Source organism: Branchiostoma floridae, chromosome 13 (genome assembly GCF_000003815.2).
Source record: "Branchiostoma floridae strain S238N-H82 chromosome 13, Bfl_VNyyK, whole genome shotgun sequence".
Taxonomy (NCBI): domain Eukaryota; kingdom Metazoa; phylum Chordata; class Leptocardii; order Amphioxiformes; family Branchiostomatidae; genus Branchiostoma; species Branchiostoma floridae.
Genome location: NC_049991.1, coordinates 19,578,603 through 19,602,072, shown reverse-complemented (window position 1 = coordinate 19,602,072; position 23,470 = coordinate 19,578,603). Strand labels below are relative to the sequence as shown.

Below are 23,470 nucleotides of genomic sequence, written 5' to 3'. Positions count from 1 at the left end.
TCTGGCATTCTATAACCGTTACACCTTTCAGTAACATCAGGAGGAATATTTCATACCTGATTTGAAATATCGTCCCCATCATACGCCAGACCTCAGCAGAACACAGACGTTATGGTCCCGTCATTACGCGCAGTTTTCCTGTAAAATCCACTCCATCCATCACACAACCCACATGCTGGACCCTGTCCAAGCCTGCTACTCCCACAGTCATGAAACAATAACAGTATAGACTCACTAAAAATCCCACTCAATAAAACGAGGGAGAGACCGTAGCCATTGTCTGAAGCAGTGCCGGTGCATGGCTTTATCAGAAGATATATATCATATTTATGGAGCTGATCCTTATAACCTTTCCAGTCTCTTGCTTCTTTTGAGCTTTGGAGAAATTGAGCAATAATGTATAATTCTACATAAACCTGCATTCTCTACAGTGAAAAGGACTCAATATGATCAAATTTTGAAGCGGAATCCTACATCAAAAAGTTCTTGAAGTTTAAACCATAAGGGAAATGAATAAAAAGTCAGGAGATAGTTTTTCATTCATATCAATGAACACTTTATATGATAAAAATCATAATTTTGATACTAAGACCAAGCTTCAAGAAAGAAGAATTTGCTTTTAGAATGCTTTAAGGATATTCTATTTCTTCTCCTCTTAGAATCTGCTACCCAAAATATAGACAGTCCAAAGTAACGGCTATATAATGATTATGTGAACATATTGTTGTACGTATTATGGTCTGTGAAGAGGAGAGAAGAGGACCATAAATTCATAAAAGAGTACCATCCAACTATATCCTGGGAGTGTAATTCATTCATTGCTGACTTCTGCTGTCAACAACACAATAGATAAGGCAGGGATCGAAATACTGTTTTCCTGCATACCTGCACTGGTGCAGATAACATTGAAAATTACCTGCACCAGACAAATTTCACCTGCACCACTCTGAAGTTAGGAAATATGGATCATATTAAAATTGTTCAAGAACCATTGCTATTTTTTCTTTTATACTTCATAGGCGGTAACAGTCAAATGCAGCTGATAAAAATCATATACACCTACATTATCGAACATCTATGTATAAAACCCAGTACATGGACCAGTGCAGGTTAGGTGCAGGTAGATATCACAAATACCTGCACAGCTCCAAGTTTACCTGAGGTACTAACCTGCATATGCAGGTTGTATTTCGAGCCCTGTAAGGTTAGGTAGCCCCATAGACTTTTAAGGCTGTATGGACAGTGGGTTGTTACCCAATGTGTCTAGGGCATGGTATTGGCAGGCAAGGTCCAACCTTCTCCTCCTACTGCCTTTCACCTCCAAAACAAAGTTAATAGGTTCCATTTTTACATCTGGGTGGAGTGGAAAAAGTGGTGTAAAGTGCCTTTCCCAAGGGCAAAAGATCAGTAATATGACAGGATTTGAACATGGATATAACAAAAAGAATGTCAACACTAGTTCACCATAATACACAGTTTGACCTATATTCGATGTAATCAAATATATTTGGGGATATCAAGTAGACAGAAGGTGGCTTCAAAGTAACTGCAATTTTGAAAAATATTCTGTTCTGTTACCAACGTCTATTGACTTGAATCCCTGAATACCCTGTTTTTATATTATACAATCATGTAGGTTACCCCGCAGATAAAGGCGAACTAACTTTAACGTTATAACAAAACTGCACAAACCCCGTCCACAATCCTGTCTTGCTCAATTTCCATCTCCTCCCCTTTTATTTGCTGCGGAGCCCCAATCTGCGGGGCATTATGAGCTCATATAACCCTCATGCTGAGTTTTAGGGCCCTATTTTCCATCAATAGCAATTCCAATCACAATAAATGTGGCATTATCACAGCCAGTATAATATCTCAGGTTTTGGAAAACTCAATAACCTTCAATCTGCTATTGCAAAGTTTGCTCTTATTACATTTTGTACCTGTTTCACCATACCTTAATAAATGGAAGAAGAAATTAGTTGCAAAGGTAACGTTATACTTTGATGTTAGCTTCTACTGTTTTGAACAGCAATGTTTGCTGCTTAGTAACAGTTATCGCTATAGGCCACTCTTCATCTTCATGATGGTAACATCAGGCCCTACAAACCTGATTTAAAAAAAAAAAAAGAGGAAAACCTCCCACAGAACCACCCCTTTTCCCTGACGCAGCCTAATTGTTGCTGTGCTGCAGATGGCTGTCAGCGATGCAGCGACTTAGTCTGATGGTTTAATCAATGTAAACGCCCAACTCAACTGGGGGCCTCTTCCAGGGGTTCACGCCTACCTGTTTGAGGGAGTGAGCTGGTAATACACTTTGTTCATTTGTTTTCACACACACAAATCCACGTGAGCAGGAGGCCACAGACCTCCTGAATTAAGTGTGATTTGTTACAAATGGTCTCAATAAAAACATGGCATAGACATACAAATGCAGGTTACAAACGAGTCAGTAAGTGAAACAACCGGGAGGCCAGTGCGAGACCCAATAACATTACTGAGCAGTAGTCTAAGAGTAATTGAACAGTCTGACAGCTGTGTGCACAAAGGACCGTCTCAGTCTTTCAGTTCTTGCTTTAGGCACTGAGAACATGTTCTGATTTCTCAGTTGCCTGCCAGATGCTGTAGCTCGTTGGGGGGGCACGAGATGCTAGTTCATCTTTATCCATTGGGTAACCTATATCTGTTGTTTTTCAAAACAGTCCAGTCGACGGACAGTGGTTTCAAATTGTAATGTTTTTTCAACATTTTGTCGGCATGATAGCCTGCTAAATACCCTGCTTTTGAAAACAACGAATATAGGTTACCCCGCAGATAAAGGTGAACTAGCGTTAGGTAGATCCAGAAGCCCCACCCCTATTAACACGTTTGTTCAAGGTTCAAAATTAAACATCACTGTCCAAGACAGCACATGATGGAGAAAAACGCTGCCGCAACTAGCTTGTTAGTTGTAGTCAGACTGTCTTTGATTTAGGGATTTCTATCTACCTGTTTGAGGGAGTGGGCTGGTAGATAGATCCCAAAGCCCCACCCCCTGTTTGTTCAAGGTTCTATTTCAAACACCAAAGGAGCAACTGATGAACAAAAAAAACAGCTACTGATAGCTTGTTGATTAATTGTACAGACTGTCTTTGATTTAGGGATTCCTGCCTACCTGTTTGAGGGAGTGGGCTGGTATCATACTACATACTATATAGATCCTGAAACCCCACCCCCATATGTTCAAGGTTTTATTTCAAACACCAAAACAGCAACTGATGAACAACGAAGGCTGCCGCAGCTACAACATGTAGCTTATTAGTTTTTCAGACTATATTTGATTTAGGGATTCCTGCCTGCCTGTTTGGGGGAGTGGGCTGGTATACCGTATATTCTCGAATAAAGTACGCACTTTTTTAACTTTTCAAAATTGAAAAGGTGCTACAAGTTGTTGCCAAAGTTGGGGTGCGTACTTTATTTCAGGTCACTGCACAGAGAAATGGTAAAAAAAGCCTAAAATAAAGCAAGGTGGAGCTACACTTCTAGTAATGTTTCAAAACATGCACATTGTTGTTGTCTTGTAGTTGTCTAAACATGAAACAAAGAAATTGTCTAAACATGATTTACATAAGATTGGCATTTGCATACAATCCTTTTGAGTTAGTGACTTTGACTTGTACAACTGGTTTTTCCTGATTTCTTCTACCAGTTCTCAGTGATTTTTATAATTTGCAGTAGGCAATTCACAAGTTCATAGAGACAATGACAGTGTAAATGCAGGTTATTTCATGCAAAATAACCTTGGGAAAACATCATAAATTTGAATTTATCCAGTTAAAGGTCTGTTCAAAATTGGTGGAGAAGGGGTGCATACTTTATTTGAGTTTTTCCATTTTACCTTTCAGTCCCAAAGATCTGTCTAAGACTTGTCCAAAATCAGGGGTGCGTACTTTAATTGGGGTGCGTACTTTATTCGAGAATATACGGTACTACATGTATATGGATACTAAAGCCTCTTCCCCTTATTTCTTGAAGGTTCTGTTTCAAACACCAAAACAGCAACTTACAGACAAAAAAATGCTGTGGCAGCTAGCTTGTTAATTGTACAGACTGTCTTTGATTCAGCTTTTCTTGGTCCTGACACCTCCTTAGAATGGGCCAAAGAAAAAAGCTATGCTTTCATTGATAAAAAAGGCAACACATTCAATGAGTACAAATCTCATTTGTATATAAGCAGTCATTTCTGCCCCACTAGCTCTGTATTTGACAGAGGTGTTCGAAACGAATGTTGGGGGTACTATTTGTTGGGTTTTGTTTATTTTCTGTACATAAGGGGTAAGCTGAGCTGCGTTGTTTCCAATGTTACATGATTGTATACAAAATGTATCTACTCCGAAGGCTTTGAAGGCATCAGCTTTTTTTTTTAGGATCTCAGTGAACAAAAAACCTGTGGGCTTTGTGCCTACCAGTTTCTAATGATTGAAGAGCCATATAAATTATTACCAGGACAAAGTAGTTATTCACCTAATCTAATTGTATGTTATTTGTAGTCAACTGGTGTTTAGTGTAATTAGCAAGTCATTGCAAGTAGGACTTAACATCCATTTGAAGACATGTTCCTAACAAGACCACAATATGATGGAACTTACTGTATATAACATAAGTTCCATCCTTGTAGATTTTGACAGTACATCTCCTAAGAAGTATATGATTGTATAGTACAGTACATCATTTTCTAGAACATTTTCCTATTGAACACAACGTTGGCCCATAATGGAACTTACTGTATACAACATAAGTTCCATCCTTGTAGATTTTGACAGTACATCTCCTAAGACTTTGCACTCACAGTGCTATATGATTGTACAGTTACATCATTTTCTAGTACATTTTCCTATTGAACACACCGTTGGCCCATAGTGGAACTTACTGTATATAACATATTAATTTCTATCCTTGTAGATTTTGACAGTACATCTCCTAAGACTTTGCATTTACAGTGCTATATGATTGTATAGCGCATCATTTTCTAGAACGTTTTGCTATTGAGTACACGATTGGCCCATAATGTCTCTAGTCTGGTCTTGGCTAACCAAGATCAATGTAAGGTGGTGTTCATATTGGCAGCCAGCGCTCTTGTGGCTGCAGAGGCCACTCTGGGATGTGCAAGCCCAACTGTAAGGTTTTAATATCAAGAAATATACAGTCATACATTAAAAGAATGAGAAAAAAGCTCACCAATGGTTTCAGCTGTGGTGGAATGCCCGGCTTCTCCTGACACGGTTACTTCTCAGCGTTTTGAAAGGAAGATCCCTGCATGTGCAGACAGGCTGGTGTGTGTGGGTTGTGTCGCTATGCAGTAGACTGCTGCACGGCTGGGCTAAACCTGGAGTACAACAGAGATTGGACATACACTTTAGACACACAGCCATGGATCACTGTTGCACAAGAATTTTCACAACACACATATCAAGATCTTAATGTGAACAGCATTACTGATTGTGATATTACACAGCATTTCCATACACCGAAGGGATGTTTATGATTTATTACCATAGAGCTTTAGTTCTGTAGTTTGCTTGTTTGAACCTTTGTTTATTCATGAGAAGCTCAAGTCGGCCCACAGGCCGCGTTTCATTGAGGTCAAGAGGGAAGGGTCAGACAAAATATATAACAGAGCTACAGTTAACATCATTTTTGATGTCCTAATAGGTCTGTACACATATTTTACACATACATGGTATAAGAATACAGCAATGATTTCAGCCATGAGCCACCTGCAATGCATAGTGTGGAATAATCAGTATCTGTATCTGTAGTCATATAGCCGGTATAACTGCCCTTCGGCATAACACACCAGCTTTGCAGGCATGCAGCGTGGCAGCAGCTGGTTATATTACACTGAATGACCCGTCACACCTAACTTTTGCACATCTATCTGCAATCATTACCAAAGCTTCAATAGGTTTGTCTCTCAAACGACTAGATACCGGAATGGAAATCCATGGCAATATTCCATGTGGAGAACATCGCATCTAGCCAGAGCGGCTTCCATCAAACCCCGAGTGGGGTCTGCAAACTGGGTCAGGTGAGGGGAAGCAGGCATGATTGTGCTGCGCTATTGACCCCGACACAATTAAACATTGCCTGTGTATGTAGGGCTCAAAATCCAATCTTGGTAATAGGGGTACTGGTACACCAAACCTGAGAATTTAGGTGTACTGAAAAGGACTGGGCGCAAAACATGAAATACTAGAATGTCAGTGTTGTACATTTACGAGTACTGTAGTCCTCATTGTCGGTTAATTCCTTTGCATAGAGTCATAGTCTGTAAAGACTTACAGTAGTATTAATAGTAATAGTACTGTAGTAGTAGTAGTAGTAGTAGTAGAAGTAGTAACAGTAGTAGTAGTAGAATGTCAGTAAAGCATGCCAACAAAATCAAAAGCTTAGAATAATTGTGATTAGCCAAAATTCTATAGAAGTTATTTTCTTCTGACACATGAATGTCAAGAACATCATGACGTGTAGTACTGAGCAACGGCTATATGAAACGCTATATGAAAATCTAGTAGGTGCAAAGGTGCTACACGACTCCAATTTTGGGAGCACAAAAGTGCAGAGAACTGTAAAAGCCTGGCAATTTCCTTTATCAGGTAAAACCATGCAGAAGTCTCCAAATCTTTGAGCCATTATCTGCTCAATTATTCACTTGGCCGACATGTTAGAATGTTGCTTAACCTGAAACGGGTTACTTTTCATGCGCAATTTGGGAGAGATTTAATCTCTGAAAGTCAAGCTTTCACCATTCGAGAACCTGCTTCACAACCTGAAGGCACTGAGAGTGTCAGCATGACAGAAATCTGCATGAAAAAAGCATATAGGAAAGTATGGGATTCTTCTTCCATCTGAATAATATCAGTTGCATGATGTTAACATAGTTGTGAAGTTCAGCATTTGGTCTGTCTGTTTCCACTTAACTGTTTTCTTTGCCTCAGAATGTCTTGAAAATCCACGGAAATCATACATAACAGAACTCTGAATAAAAAAAAAGCAAAGTTTGTGTCACTGATTCTTCTTCCATCTGAATAATATCAGCACAATACAATCATAGATATTCCGCGGATGCTGCAACCATCTCCCTCCAGATTCCTCCGCTGATTTCTGCTCTCCATGATTCACGATGACATTTGGCCTTTTGCTCTGACTGAGGATATAAACCAGTCATGTCTTTTATTACAAGTGCGCACCCTCACCCTCCGTTCCTTTGATGCTGGCTCTATCATGTGTGCGGCTTCATTATTCAGCACACAGGCGAGACAGTTTCAATAAGGCTGTCATGTTGTTTTAAGAATCTCTTGCATTATTCAATAAAGCAATGATCAAAATTTGAAGTGTGATCCCCAACAGTAAAATTGGATTTACCCAAAGACTGATCCTGGGCAGCCAAAAAGCTGGGAAAGTCCAACAATTTTGGATCAGAAACTACAGTTTTAACTTCTACCAAACGCAGGGACAGTTAAGTCCAACAATTTTTGTGTCAGAAATTACAGTGATTCAGGTTTGATTTAATTTTATGCATTTGGCTGTATAGTGAGAATTATAGCCAGGGCTACCCAACAATTATCAAGGGCTAACCCTGGTAACAATACAACATACAATAACAGCATTACATTTACCGATACATGAGGTTTCTTTTTTGACTTAATCAGATAATGATTGAGTTGATGATGATGATGATTCAGAATTACTTCTACCAACACAGATGAACTTTTAGGTTATAGAATCATATAATTATAATAAAGGCAGTTTAAGAGCCATTCTTTGGTTAAATATATGCATTGCTGCAGCTTGATACATTAATAAGAGCAAAAAACACTAACACTAAAGATTTAGCACCAAGAACAGGACATGACTATTTCTATCTTTAACCTTTTTAATGGGGACTAGTCCAAGAAATAGATTAGAAAAGTGCTTCTAAGGATATGTGAAGTACATCGGTAATAACAATAACCACCACTATCTGAAAATCAGCACCAAGGACAGGTAATATAATTTCATCATCTGTATCTGATTTGCTTGATAAAAGACATTGGAAATATATTTTATTTTCTGTCATAAAAGTAGATAATACTTTTAAGGTTAAGACCAACTGAAATGAATTTTCTGTTTCACGATTGCTTAATGCTTTCAAAAGGACTTTACGTTCAAGCAATAGAATGAATGATATGAAAATCCAGCTTCGGTCACGTTTCAAGTAGCTTTGAGTCTGTATATACTGCAGCCTGTAAAGTAAGTAGATAGCAAATAAAGGAAACGGCCCTGTTTGCAGTGAAAGTTAATCATCATTGGCACTAGTGGAGCACACTTAAAACTTCCTAAGCTGAATGTAATAAGCAACGAACACCGGTAATTCAGGCACAAGTAAAGTGACTGCAGGCTTACCCATGATTGAACAGGCAGCCGTAAAGCAGGGGAGATGGATATTGACAAACACATAAACACAAGCCTTGGCGGCAATGACGTCAACTGCAAGGAATCACAGACGCTGCATTTATACTGCTACGTACTATCTGACGGCAACTTCAACATCAAAGAAAGAAGATTGCACTGATAATTTGATGAAATTATGATTGACAGAAGCCACACACTAAGGAAAGATTGACGGGAAAAACAGTATCAAACCGTGAAAATCTAGGTTTCCATTTCATTTGCAGCGCCCAACCCAAAGACAAAAGATCGCACTGATAATTTGATAAAATTATGATTGACAGGTGCCATTGGGAGGTAAACACTTAGGAAAAATTGGTGTGAAAAACAGTATCAGACCCTGAAAATGTAGGTTTTGATTTCACTTGCAGCGCCCAAACCAAAGACGAAAGATTGCACTGATAATTTGATGAAATTGTCATTGACAGAATCCATCATCAAACTGCAAATTTCACTTGCAGCGCCCAAACCAAACCAAGGCCAGGTAATATCGGTCGCCCGGCGGGAAATGGAATTAAAGACATATTTCTTCCCGAATCGCGGGCTGCAATCTCCAAAGCCTGCCCTACAAGAGGACCGGGCCGGACAAATCAAATCACAGCAGGCATAAATCCGTCTTATCTGCTGGGAAAATCAGCAGCAGCCTCTGCAAATTGTATTAAAGCTTCCCCATCGATGCGGGCTCCGATTCCAGTGGGCTGCAGATTTGCCAATGGGGTTCGGCCAGGCAATAATCTTATCAAACGGCAGCAAAAATGGTGGATTTGTGGGAAGCTGATGGCACTTTTCCACCCATCTTGTTCGGATGTGTCTGATAACTTCAGGGGCCAGCTTAGGAGAGGAGCGAACGTTGTCGCAGTTGGCTGGTAGCATCCTCGGTAAATAAGCTTTGAACAACTGTTACAGTTGGAGTAAGATTGGGAAGCTTGGGGTTAAATGTTGCAGGCATTTTGTTGGAGTAATCCCATCTTCTTTGGCTGTGTCTGATGACTTGGGGAGAGCTTAGGAGAGAAGCGAATGCTGTCAAAGTTGGCTGGTAGCATCCTTGGTAGATATGCTTTGAACAACTGTTGGAGTAAGATTTGAAGGCTTACGGTTAAATGTTGCAGGCGTTTTGTTGGAATAAACCCATCTTGTTTGGATGTGTTTGATAACTTAGGCGCCAGTTCTGGTGATGTTTGAATGCTGTCCAAGTTGGCTGGTAGCATCCTCAGTAGATAAGCTTTGAGCAACAGTTAAAGTAAGATTTGGAGGCTTAAGGCTAAATGTTGCAGGCGTTTTGATGGAGTAAAACCATCTGCTGTAGCATGCCTCTGTAGCTGTAGCTTAAGGTGTAGTAGTGCTGAACTAGGGATGTACTGGCCAAACTATACAAAACAGGGGCCTCAGAAGGTGACTGCTGATTTCTGGCCCCATTTCAGGTCCCTCTCTGCATGGTGGTAAGGCCATGTTGATTTGATTATATGGATGACATCTGCATTCACTTCAATTTTTGGCTGTTCCCATTATGCCATGTATTGCAAAAATTAATGTTAGAAAACATGATATGCTAATGTCATAGAACATTACAGGGTCAAAGAAGATGTAAAAGAACAAAAATGAAGAATCTATTTTTGGCACACAAAGTTATATTCTGCGTTTTCAGTCATTTGTTCAACCTTCCTAACAACTTAGATTTCATAATGAAGGTACTTTTTTTTTTTGGTCAATTTTTTTTATTCGCACGCTCGCATCAGTTCTGGATTGCCAGAGGATGTCATCCATACTATTAATCAAATCAATGTGGCCTTTCCCGAAACTCCCAAAAGACGGAAGCTGTCTAGGCAAGCTGGACATCGGTAATGGAAAATGTATCATCACTCTTACCTAATATTTATAACAGAATTAGGTTTGGTTTGGTTTGGTTTATTTAGATCTCCATTAGTGAAATACACTAGTCTTCCTGGAGTCCACATTAAAACAATACAGAAATAATAGCAACAGAAATGTACAAATAATACAAATTTTGAAATAACAGAAAGCAAACATATGGTAAACTGAAAAACAGTGATTTGCATACGTGAAGTGAAATAAAATAAATCGACTTAGTTCTTATTAGGTGATTTTAGTAAACAGTAACAAGACCTTTTCCAGATAATTAACCTGTAATGCTACTTCAGCTTTATCCGTAGGGTAACCTATATCTGTTGTTTTAGAAAACATGTTCTTTAGGGATATCAAGTTGACAGTCTATGGCAACAAATTGCATGACGGATTATTTTCAAAATATTGCAGTTTGAAACTACCGTCATTGAATTGATATCCCTAAATACCAAGTTTTTAAACAACGAATATAGGCTACCATATGAATAAAGGTGATCTAGTGTTAAAATTCAAATAATCTAGTTCTTCTGTATTCTTTTGGAATTGGAAAAATCCTTTACTACCAACAGCATGCTACTATGCCCTTAAGGTATAAGTAATGGTGGTATTTACCGCATTTTTTTGATAGTAGATGCTCTCTTTAAGGTCTAACATACATTACACTTTATGTTAGCACAACAGATATTAGGCATGGAAGCAGCCAACACATATAGCAGATGGCAATGAAACTGGATTTGATCTTTTATAGAATATGATTGCCAAGAAGTGATAAAGCTTTTTTTTTTACTTACCACTATAAATATCACATCCCCAAAAGACAGGAATTCTTGAAGAATCTTGCCTATAAGGATCTGAAGCCCATTAACTTGATGCCGCTGTACCACGCAAACAGATGAAATTATGTATCTTTCAACCATATCTTCAAGGACACAAAAGGGGCTCTTTTCCAAAGCGTAAGGCTGCCACATCAATACAGTGTTGTTTACAGCTCAATTTGACTCCACATGAATATTGCCTCGCCTGTAGAATCATATTTCTGATGTTTCATGACCTGCGATAAAATTTCATCACTTTTCGTCACTCCAAAATGGGATTTTTCCTTTACCGCCGCTTTTTTACTGGCGCACAAATCTCTCCATAATGGCTCTGCTACTCACCGGAGGAGTTCGGAATTTGCGGCTCTTTTTTCTCGGCGAGTTGGAGATTTGTTTCGCTCATCAGAACCGCGGCGAGATATCGCTATAAATCATCCCTTCCCTGATCCCTCATCCGGGATCACCTCCCAGGAAATATGGGGTTCATTTCTCCCGACCGTCCTGTATCAACTCCTGCGCGCAGCCGTGCCAAGAAATAAATTGAAAACGAAGCACCTAAAAGCTTGATGGATGCTCGTCTTTGTTGACCATCGATCATCCCAAAACAAACAATGACGCCCGCATCAGGGATGACATGCAGCTTATCCGACAATGCCGCCAATTCCTGTGTCTTCATCAACATTCCAAACCAGGGGCTTCTAGATCACTGTGCCGGCAGTTATTCAATTTGCAAATCCTGTCGAGACCAGTTTCCTCGCTGAAAACTGCTTGAGTTGGCGCTTTGTCTGATGGAGCAAACAGCAAAACTTACTCCTGCCAACTCAACTTCTCACACGAACATCGCGCCTTCAAGGAGATCGGACGGAAATCCCTGGGAAGTTAACTTTTTCTCGATGCGTTTTCCGGGAGAGATTTGTTGGTCCGGCCACATGCTGGAGATGAAAGTGTGGCAGAATACGAGTAATCCCGCGCTCGGTTCTATTTCACTGCCGCGGCTAGATTTCCCCGGGGAGCGTGCGTCGGCCTTGTTTGTGTGCACAGCGGCAGTGGACAGGCGTGGACAGATGCTGGGCCACGATTGGACAACTGGGATAATCACCCGTCTGTCTAACGCTCAAGTTTTGCAGGCACGCAGCAGCGGCTAGACAACTTGTCACACTGATATGGAAAGCACACACAACTATTTCTCCTCATTTTTTTATGCAGATTCTGTGCCCCAATTGGACAACTGGGATAATCGCCCATCTGTGTAACACTCCAGCTTTGCAGGCAAGTAGCAGCGGCTAGACAACTTGTCACACCAATATGGAAAGCATACACAACTATTTCTTCTGATTCTTTTGCGCAGATTCTGTGCCCTGATAGGACAACTGGGATAATCACCAATCTGTGTAACGCTCCAGCTTTGCAGGCGGTGGCTAAACACCTTGTCACACTGATATGGAAAACACACACAACTATTTCTCCTCATTCTTTTGTGCAGATTCTGTGCCCTGATAGGACAGCTGGGATAATCGCCCTTCTGTGTAACACTCCAGCTTTGCAGGCATGCAGCAGCAGCTAGACAACTAATGTGTCATGATGATATAAAAAAACCCACACAACTATTTCTCCTTATCCCTATGTGGCTCTCTTTGTTTTGTGTAGCAAGAATGAATTCATCCCCAGTGTTGTAAAGCCAGCTTGAAATCATCACCACACCCATATCTACACATGAGACGATTTCAGAACATTTTTCTTCTCTAGATCTATTTTTGCACTTCTTTAACCTAAAATCTCTTCTTGTTCACAAGGAAGCAATCCACCATAACCTGATGATGTGAGATTGGAAACACCCAACTGCACCCCTGATGGTTTGATGAGGAATGAGTCAATTTCAAAACATTTTCCCTCTCTGTACCTACTTCTGCACTTCTTCCAGCTACATCTAAATGCCTCTCTTTGTTTACAAAGAAACAATCCACCATTACCTGATGGTGCCAGTTTGGAAACACCCAGCCATACCCCTGACAGACGGATAAGAAATTAGACAAGAACATTTTTCTTCTCAAAACCTCTACACATTTTTGCACTTCTTTAATTTAAACTCTCTTCTTGATTACAAAGAAGCAATCCACCATAACCCGAAGCTGTGAGTTTAGAAACACCTAGCTACTGCCCCTGACTGTGGGATGAGGAATCCTAGTAAGATAATTTCGAAAGATTTTTCTTGTCTAGATCTGTACCTGTACCCACTTTTACCGGCTTCTCCAAGCTACATTTAAGTGCCTCTCTGTTTGCAAAAAAGCATTATCTACCATAACCTGATGGTGCCAGTATAGAAACACCCAGCTGCACCCCTGACAGTGGGGTAATGAATGAATGAGACAAGTTCAAAACATTTTTCCCGTCTAGACTTATTTTTGCACTTCTTCAATTCAAACTCTCTTTTTGTTTACCAAGAAGCAATCCACCATAACCTGATAGTGCCAGTCTAGAAACACCCAGCTGCACCTCTGATGGTGGGATGACGAATAAGTCTAAGACAATTTCAGAACATTTTTCTTGTCTCTGACTACCTTTTTTTTACTTCTTCAACTAACTTCTCCTCTTTGTTATCAAGAAGCAATCCACCAGAACCTGATGCTGCGAGATTAGAAACACCCAGCCGCACCCCTGACGGTTGGATGAGGAATGCGCTTCATGCATCAGCACGCTTCCCCCAGTCCGCACCGCTGCACTAATCGCGGGAGGTGGGTACCGGTGAGGAATGGAGGAGTCTGGGAGCAGGAGCAGGCCTCTCACAGCATCACCTGGTGCAGCCGCGGACTCTTAATCATCGCAAAGGATGCAGATTAGCTACATCAGGGCACATGGGAGGGATGTAGGTCCTGGAGTCTGTCAACAGAGTCGGATGTCTTCACAGCCTCACCTGGTACAACACCCTACTCCTAATCATGCATAAAGTTGTTCCTTCATTTATTCTAGGTGCAGATTATCTTAAGATAATAGACTGAAAACGTAAAAGATGCAGAATAATTACATCAGGGCACATAGAGGAATGTGTGAGTCGGGTGTGTCACAGCCTCAACTGTTGAAACATCAACTGCAAATCATCCATAAAGTTGTTCCTTCGAAAATTCTATTCTACATCTAGATTATGATGATGATATTAACCAGGAAATGTAGGAACCTGCCAACGCAGCTTTTCACAGCCTCATTCGATGCAACACCAGACTTAATACTATCTCAAAAGATGCAGACTATCAACATCAGGGAATGTATATGGAATGTAAGAGTCTGCCAACAGCTAAAGGCAGGTGTCTCACAGCCTCACCTAGCTAGTACCACAGACATGCAAAAAGTCGTTCCTTCATCTACTCTAGATCCAGGTTATCTTAAGATGGTGATGGTGATGATGATGATCTTAACCTGGTTATGAGTGAGAAGTGCAGGAATCTGCCAACGCGGCTTTCACAGCCTCACTTGATGTAACACCAGACTATTAGCTACATGTACATGTATCCCAAAGGATGAAGGTAATCTAAATCAGGGCACATTTGCAAAAGGCTTTGGGACTATACCTGAGCCTTTAAACTATTTGCAAACTTTAGAGAGAAATCACTGAAATAAGATCTGTTTCTCATATTGTATGAAACAAGCCTGAAACAGAAGAAATTAAAGGACTTTTCACTGCATCTCCACTAAATTGAAAGGCTTCAAACACTACATAATACAAATGTGTTCACAACACGCAGTATCCTTTAGACACCTCCCCGAGCAATGCCTGGCACAACAGCCGCTACACGTTATTATCTTGTTTTGCCGCCGTCGTCACATGCCGGGTCTTCGAGTAATTGGGAAGAAGGTTCTCGTGTCGCTGCATGGTGTCATTTACACCCTCATGGCTTCCCTGATAAGAAATGGAATTGGATTTCTGGATTGCCCCAGTAATGAAGGTCTAGTCCCCAGGGAAACGCATCTATCTTCAAATGTTGAAGATGGAAAACACAAAGTCTCTTCCGAGGAACAGAGTATTCTAAAGGGCTGGGAGGCAATTCTAGTGCCCCCGGTCTTTTAATTAGCTTTGGAATCAGTCTTGGCTCCTGGCTTGCATTTTGAGTTAGATTTCTGACTGACTAAGAGATGAGAGAGCGTCTAGAAGACGAATGATTGGTTTTGTTGCCTGTAACATCGACCCTTGGAGAGGGAAAACTAGAAACCCAGTCGGGCAACAAACAGAATTGGCATCAGGAAGGGCATCCAGCCGTTAAACCCTCACTTCAAATCCTCTAAGTTGTTTCTTGTCTGATCTCCTGGGGGTCAGCAATTGGACCTGAACAACATCCTGCAACTTTCAACCATCGCAAGATGAGGAAAACGGACACTACCCCGGAGAGAGAGAAAGAAAGAGAGAGAGAGAGAGAGAGAGAGAAAGAGAGAGAGAGCAAGAGAGAGAGAGCGAGAGAGAGAGCAAGAAAGAGAGAGAGAGAGAGAGAGAGAGAGAGAGAGAGAGCAAGAGAGAGAGCAAGAGAGACACAGAGAGAGTGAGACAGAGAGAGAGAGAGAGAGACACAGAGAGAGAGAGAGAGAGAGAGACAGAGAGAGAGAGAGAGAGACAGAGAGAGAGACACAGAGAGAGAGAGAGAGACACAGAGAGAGAGAGAGAGACACACAGAGAGAGACACAGAGAGAGAGAGAGAGAGAGAGTTGCCGACAGTTTGTGCAGTTACAATCATGCAGTTAGCTCCAAAAGTATTCTCCAACAGTGTCAGTTGCTTGACTTGATTGATACAGACTCGTCTGAAGTATCTGGTCTCAGAATGTACTGAGGCGTGCTTCCGCAACATTGAGATGCGGAAAAACTTTTACGACAACACCCGGAATGGATGGCCGTCATCACCGTGCACCGCAGAAATGCTTCCCGGAATTATTACACAGTTTGTCATGCGTATGGCTGCGGTAATGTAGCCAGACCATTACAACTGCCGAGGAAATGGGCACGCAGTTGGAGTGATTATGGGCTTGCTGCACTTCCTGGAAGGTGGATGGAGGTACATGTAGCAGGGCTTGAAATACTGTTTTTCTGCATACTTGCACCGGTGCAGGTAACATTGAAAATTACCTGCACCAGACAAATTTTAACCTGCACCCAGGGCTCTAGCCAGCGTTCGTTTTTCCGTCAATTGACGGAAATGTGCTGCGTCTGACGGAAAAATTTTAAAACCAACCCGTCAACCTTGACGGACAAAAATCATTGGTGGAAGCTACAGGCGGCTTGGGGACGCTGTCCACGGCCGTAAAAGCCACACACTGTTTGTTTTGCTATTGTTATGATTGTTGACAATGTGTGTCGGCGCCCTTTCGAATACGATAATCTCGTTAAAACCTGTTTTTCAAGGTCTCAGTTCAGTCCTTCTAATTAATTTTCGCGGTTTTCGCGATGATTGTAATTGGCTGACGAAAAAAAAATTTGAGCTGGCTAAAGCCCTGCCTGCACCACTCTGAATGTAGGAAGTATGGATTATACTAGAATTGTTCAGGAACCATTGCTATTTTTTGTTCTTCTTTTATACTTCATAGGTTAGCAACAGTCAATGTAGCTAATACCAATCATATACAGTTACATTATAGAACATTTATCTAATTATAAAACCCAGTATATGGACAGGTAGCGATTAGGTAAATGGTTAGGTGCAGGTAGACACCAGAAATACCTGCACAGCTCCAAATTTACCTGCACTAACCTGCATATGCAGGTGGGATTTTGAGCCCTGAGGTAGGAAGTCGTAACTGTGTGCTTTTTCAAGTGCAAGTTCATTTTGGTTGTCTTCCGGGAAGCGATAGACTCCAGAGTTTAGTGTTCCATTACTTCAGCGGCCAATGAAACATGTCTGTTAGGCCGCACCAGTTTATTCCCTTGGTTCCTAGATATTTGAAATAGAAATTCAGCAAGTTGATAACATACGAGGGGCGTGCAATAAGTAATGGTCCTGACCCACTTCCAGTTGTCTGATCTAAATGAAATTTTGTATGTGTAATAATTCATATCTCTATGGGTTATGTTGCAAAAGACAGCTCTGAACTAATTGTGGTTTCTGATTTACTGGTGTTTGAACTTAGTCAGGTGCGAAATGGACCAGGTGTGAAATGGAACCAGTTGAGTGTCGCGCAGTGATCCGGTTTTTGTATTTGAAAGGACGCACACCAAAGAAGACTTTTGATGAAATAAATGAAACTTATGGTGATGATGCCCCATCATATGACCTTGTAAAACGCTGGCATCCTGAATTCAAACGTGGCTGGAAGTCTGTGGAAACAGCTCCCAGACCTGGTCGTCCCTCTTGTGCCATTGATGAGGCATCAGTTGGAGCACCAACCTGGGGTGTCCTACAAAATCGGTGTCCAGAGCTGCATCAAACGATGGGAGAAATGCATAACTCTGGGTGATTCCTATGAAGAGAAAGACTAATAACTGTGCCAAGTTTCATTAATCTCCTGCTATGGGAAATGGGTCAGGACCATTACTAATTGCACGCCCCTCGTAAATAGAGGGCTTGGTGATCTTGAATCATTTGCATGCTCCCCAAAACTGTGTATACCACAGGGTTGGACATTTTTCCATGATTGTTCTTTATCAGTTCCAGCAATGGAAGTCTTTTATCATTTTCCTTTTTTCTACAATTGAGCATCGACAAATCAACTTGGATTAGTCAAATTAAAGAATCTCACTGAATATGCTGCACATTGGCGTTGCCTTTGCTGCCAAGCAATTTGACAGAGAGTGCAACAAATTAAATCTTTTTTAAGCCTTGATCTTTTTCGTCATACTCATACGTTTTGCATGATATCCCTACTATAAAGTCAAGGTTAACACAAAAATATCTCATTTTGGCTACAACAATGCCACCAACATGCTACAGTCTAGTGAGATACCCATGGAAATAGCCAGCTAAAATGGTTGGATGGAAATGGTTTGACGAAATGGGGAAGGGACCTTCGGTGACTTCTTGGTGGGCTTGATAACATGCTGAGGCTGAAAGCTTTGACCATGAGCTATTTTCAACCGTTCGGTTATGTACATCGCAGCTTGGTGGTGTCAGAAGGTAGCAATAAGCTGACCAACTCCATTACCGTAAATGAGGGGTTGTGGTGAGAGAGGGCCACTGAGGGTAATAACTAAGCTACATGCAGCTACATTCCCCAAACTTATGACGGACCGACAACCTGCCGGTCAGCTGACAGAAGCTACAGAGTAAAAGGTAAAGGCAATGACTTTCCCAGAACCTTTTTGAGGCTGTAGGGACAGTCTGTTGTTATTCACTGTGTCTAGGGTACGATATTGGAAGGCAGAGCTCAACCTTCCCCTTTTAACATCCCTTTACCTCCCCAACTGAAGTCCCATTTTTACACCTGGGTGGAGTGAGGAAAGTGATGCAAAGTGGCTTTCCTAAGGGCACAAGATTGGTGGCACGGCAGGATTCGAAACCGGTACTTCTAGGTTCCGAGCCAAACACCTTACTGATTGTGCCAGTGATGCAATAACAATAACAACATCCAAAAGGCTGGTAGTTTGCTCCGGCATTCATTATCTGTTATACATGTATACAGTCGTGTCTAGCTCTGATATTATCATACACTATATATATCGCTTCTCTGCTTTTCCGTCTGGGAATCTTGACCACGTTAACGTCTGGAATCGTCCAAATTTTGGACTCAGGCGCTAGTTGGTCCCTACACACGAGCAAATTATGGAATTGGTTCAAGCAACCGTTTGAACAGGCATTCCGTCCGCCTGTGGGACCGGGAGGCCTGTTGTCATCAAACGAACGCTCTAGAACCCATTCCTTACTTCGCTCATTAACTGCCATTAGCACCAAAAGGTTTGAATGTGCAGGTCTCCAGACGGATAGCAGAAGCAAACATTGGAGCAAACTACTTTACGGATGGTACCCAGGCTAAGAAGCGACTGTATATAGTGTATAATGGACTGAACTACTTTCAGCATGGTACCCAGGCTACCATTCCAGTAAACAAGATTGGTGACACGGCAGAATTCGAACCCGGGACATCTAGCTTCTGAGCCAGACACCTTACCTTTCCGATGGTGCCACATGATCCAATACATTTTTGTATCTCTAACTGCATCCACAAGGCCTGAGTGGACAGGATGCCAAGTAAGATGATGCATGGGAGGCAAGAGGTGGGTCAGGAGGCTACAATAACTTGGGCAACCCCATTACCATCGGGGCTGACGCGCACACAGAGATGGCGTGGATCCAAGATTGGGGTCAGGGCTGGAGTGGGAGCGCCATTTCACTCCAGCCATCGGTCAATTTGAACCGCGAGCGGGAAAATGAGAATGGACTGGCGGCCAAAGGTCACGGAGAAGTGCGGACCGCAAATGGGCCTTGGCTTCCGTGGCCTAATACGGAAATCCGACAGAAAAACGGCTTAGAGCGCCGGCAATGGGTGCTTGCTGCCTTGATGCATAGAACTTGCGTCCGCTCCTGACAAGTCTGATTCCTCATACAATTCTCCTCTCAAAAACCTCGTCAAAACCTCAGCCTTCTGTTTTGATCTTTGCCCCCGGCAAGCGTCAACCTTAAACATGCATTCATAAACGTTATTCACACTTTTACCCCGCATCTATCTTCTCCGGATTAGTGTTAATTAAAGCTTCTTGCCCTTATGTACTGCCTATAAGTTTGATATGAGGCTGAGGCTAGAGGTCTGCCATAGACATTAGTATTCTGGCTATAAGCCAACCACTGCGGGCAAGGATCGTGTAAGCCAGTCTCAATCGAGTATAACTCTCTGGGTAAATAGCACGGATACAGAAAGCCCCTTCTAGGCTTGTATTAAGTTTTGTATTCTCAGCAATATTCAAGGCAGGCAAGTTTGCTTTTAGTGGATATTGTACCTTATCAAACCCAGGATAAACTTTCATAAACCTGCTTTCATCTTGTCCGATGGAATACTGTTTGGTGTAATATTGTAATATTCTAGTGTTATCTAAAATAGGAATTTTGAACGTATATACTTTGATAATTATTCATCTAGTCCAAGATTCATGATTGTGTACATTTAATATATTTGTTCAACTGATGACACACAGTTTTGACAATGCTGCCAGTAGGTCATTGTATTCAATAAAATAAGGTCTAAAAATTAAGGTAACACTGGCTCTCATACAGTGATTCAATCAACAATTTGGCATATCATACATCATCATTTTTGCAAATGAAAGGTACATAAAAGTTTTTGTTATCCTTCTAGTAGCTTTCATTCTCATTCAAACAACATTTAAGTAGATATAGACCAATTTGCTTGGTGCTCGCTGAACGCGAAAGCTGCCGTTTGATTCATGTCCCCTCATAAAGTTAAAGCTCTACATTGGGGTGAGAGGGCGCTATCAATGTTCACTTCAGACCCATCTTTACACTTGTCAACCCAATTGCCGGACTGCAGTTTAAGAGCGGCGGCGGCGAGATGGGGAGGGAGATAACAATGGGTCGGCAGTTTAGCCAGATTGGGAAGGGTCCAAGTGTGAATTGGGGTCAGCAGGGTCGTCCGACAGGTGGGGCCGTGGACCTCGTAAAGAGGGGGCCGCAATCGCCGCCGGCTGATGTCCAATTTGATGCGGATCAGTTTGACTCTAGATTCGGCTGCCGTAGGGGGACGGGAACGCTTTTTGTGGCTGGAGTACAACAAAATGTAGTCTGTGCAACACACTGTAACAGACTCTTCTGAGAGAGAAGTAAGAAATGTTTGAATGCCAGTAAGCGGGGGCCGCAATTGCCACCGGCTGATGTCCAATTTGATGCGGATCGGTTTGAATCTAGATATGGCTGCCGTAGGGGGACGGGAATGCTTTTCGTGGCTGGAGTACAACAAAATGTAGTCTGTGCAACACACTGTAACAGACTCTTCTCAGAGAGAAGTAAGAAATGTTTGAATGCCAGTAAGCGGGGGCCGCAATCGCCGCCGGCTGATGTCCAATTTGATGCCGATCGGTTTGACTCTAGATAGAGTGGACAGGAATGCTTTCTGTGTTTGTAGTCTGTGTGAAGTAAGAAATGTTTAAATGCTAGTTATTGGATCAATCCGATGTGGTTTGACTCTAGATACCGCTGCCGTAGGGGGACCGAAATGCTTTCTGTGGCTGTACTAGTCTGTGAAACAGACCTTTTTGTAGAAAAGAACTTCATGATCAGTAAGAAATATTTGAATGCCAGTCTATTGGACCAGTTTGATATGGCTGCCATTGGGGGACTGGAATGCTTTCTGTATCTGGAATAGTCGGTGTAACACGCTGTGACAGACCCTTCTCAGAGAGAAGTTAGAAATGCTAGTTATTTGAATGCTAATGTAGTTATTGGATCAATTTGATGTGGTTCGACTCTACGGCTGCTGTAGGGGGAAAGGGTCCATCATGCTTTCTGTGGTTGGAGTAGTCTGTATAACACACTGTAACTGTACAGAGCTTCATAGAGATTGATCTTCAATAAGAAATGTTTGAATGCCAGTTCGATGTGGTTTGACTTTAGATATGGCTGCTGTAGGGGGACAGAAATCCTTTCTGTGGCTGGCGTAGTCTGTATAACACAGAGGCTAACTGTAACAGACCTTCCTCATAGACAAGGACAACTCAGTAAGACATGTTTGAATGCAAGTTATTGGACCAATTTGATGTGGTTCAACTCTGGACACATCTTCCACTGGGGGAATGAAATGTTTTCTATGGCCAGAGTCACTTGAGTGACATTAAGTCTTGCTGTAACAGACCTTTATCATAGAAAAGAACAACTCACTAAGACATGTTTGAATGCAAGTTATTGACGTGGGTTCAACTATAGATGCATTTTTTCACCCTGGAACTGAATGCTTTTTGTGTTTGGAGTAGTCTCACTGCGGTGGAACAGTGCCTTTTCACAGAAAATTACTACAAAAATTGTCAAGAAGACATGTTTGAATGCAAGTTATTGGACCAATTTCGTGTGGTTCAACTCTCGACATATCTTTCCCTGAGGGACTAAATGCTGTTGTGCCTGGAATGGTCTGTGTGCCACAAAGTCTCGCTGGTGGAACGGTGCCTTTTCACAGAGAATTACTATCAAGAAGACATGACTTGTTTAAATGCAAGTTATTGAACCAATTTCATGTGGTTCAACACACTTTCTCCAGGGGGACTGAATGCTTTTGTGGCCGGAGCAGTCTGTGCAACACTATGCTACTGTGTTAAGTTTCACTGAGTTACAATTGAATGATTCATTGTGGGTCCGCTAAACTATACATTTCACGACTATACAACACCCTTCGTTAGGCCTGCAACACATTAACTACCCGGGGTCTGGCTGGACTGTTTGCAGGAATGAAAAATTAACGTTTATGCCAAAAGATATGCAGAAGGCATGCTGTTGAATTATTTTTGGTCCATTTTGTTGTTTTTGTTGTCTTCCTTTTGATCATACTTTTTGTTCCCCAAAACTGCCTAGCCGGGCCCCTTTCTGTTTGGGGACTAGCCATCTTTTTTTATAGATGAGTAATAAGAATATGAGGAATATAATAGCATTAGTCTTCTGAAAACTTGACAGAAACATAGTTTTTCGTAAAGCAACTAAGAACCTCATATTCATCCTGCTTACATCAATTGGCTATCACCCTTCCTAAGAGAAAATTTGTCAAAAGGGCCCCTGTTAGCAGAAGACTTGCAAAGTGAATCGGCAATCAGCTTTTACTGTGATCAACTCTGACAAACAAGCCAAAGCAAACTAGATAATGGATGGGACAAAGTCATAGTTAAGCCTTGATTGACTTTAATGCAGACTTATGCTGACAGTATGAAGGCAATGTAACATGAGTAGCCTAATGGTATTTGGCCCGACTGTGTCTGCCATCTGATATGCATGCTTCTGGGAAGGGTTGCAGTCCTTACGATGGGATGTTAATCCATTGTCCACTGTTCATGATGTTCATTGACTTTAATGCAGACTTATGCTGACAGCATGAAGGCAATGTAACATGCATAGTCCAGTGGGTTCTGGCCCAGCCTCTGGATCAAGAATCCAGAAGTTTGAACCCTGACTGTGTCTGCCATCTGACATGCATACTACTGGGAAGGGTTGCAGTCCTTATGATGGGGATGTTAAGCCGTTGTTAACTGTTCATTGTGCTCGTCAAAAAGAGCTAGTCTAGGGGAATTTCCCCGTACAATGAACCTGTAGGTAATGTACAAAGAGTCTGTCCTCTCTGTCACAACCAGTGCATGTTTGTTTGTTTGTTTGTTTGTTTGTTTGTAGCTCTTGCCCTGCCTTCCTGGATTATTAAACAACAACACTGTTAAA

General features: G+C 41.7%; 1 long non-coding RNA gene across 1 annotated transcript in view; it reads right to left on the bottom strand.

Annotated features, from left to right (window-relative positions):
• Positions 1-5,277: 5,277 nt before the first annotated feature.
• The window catches only part of LOC118429447, a 101,057-nt gene continuing 82,864 nt past the window's right edge, over positions 5,278-23,470 (bottom strand). The window contains exon 2 of the long non-coding RNA XR_004832727.1: positions 5,278-5,362. This is a non-coding gene — a long non-coding RNA (uncharacterized LOC118429447). The remainder of the gene's footprint in view (positions 5,363-23,470) is intronic.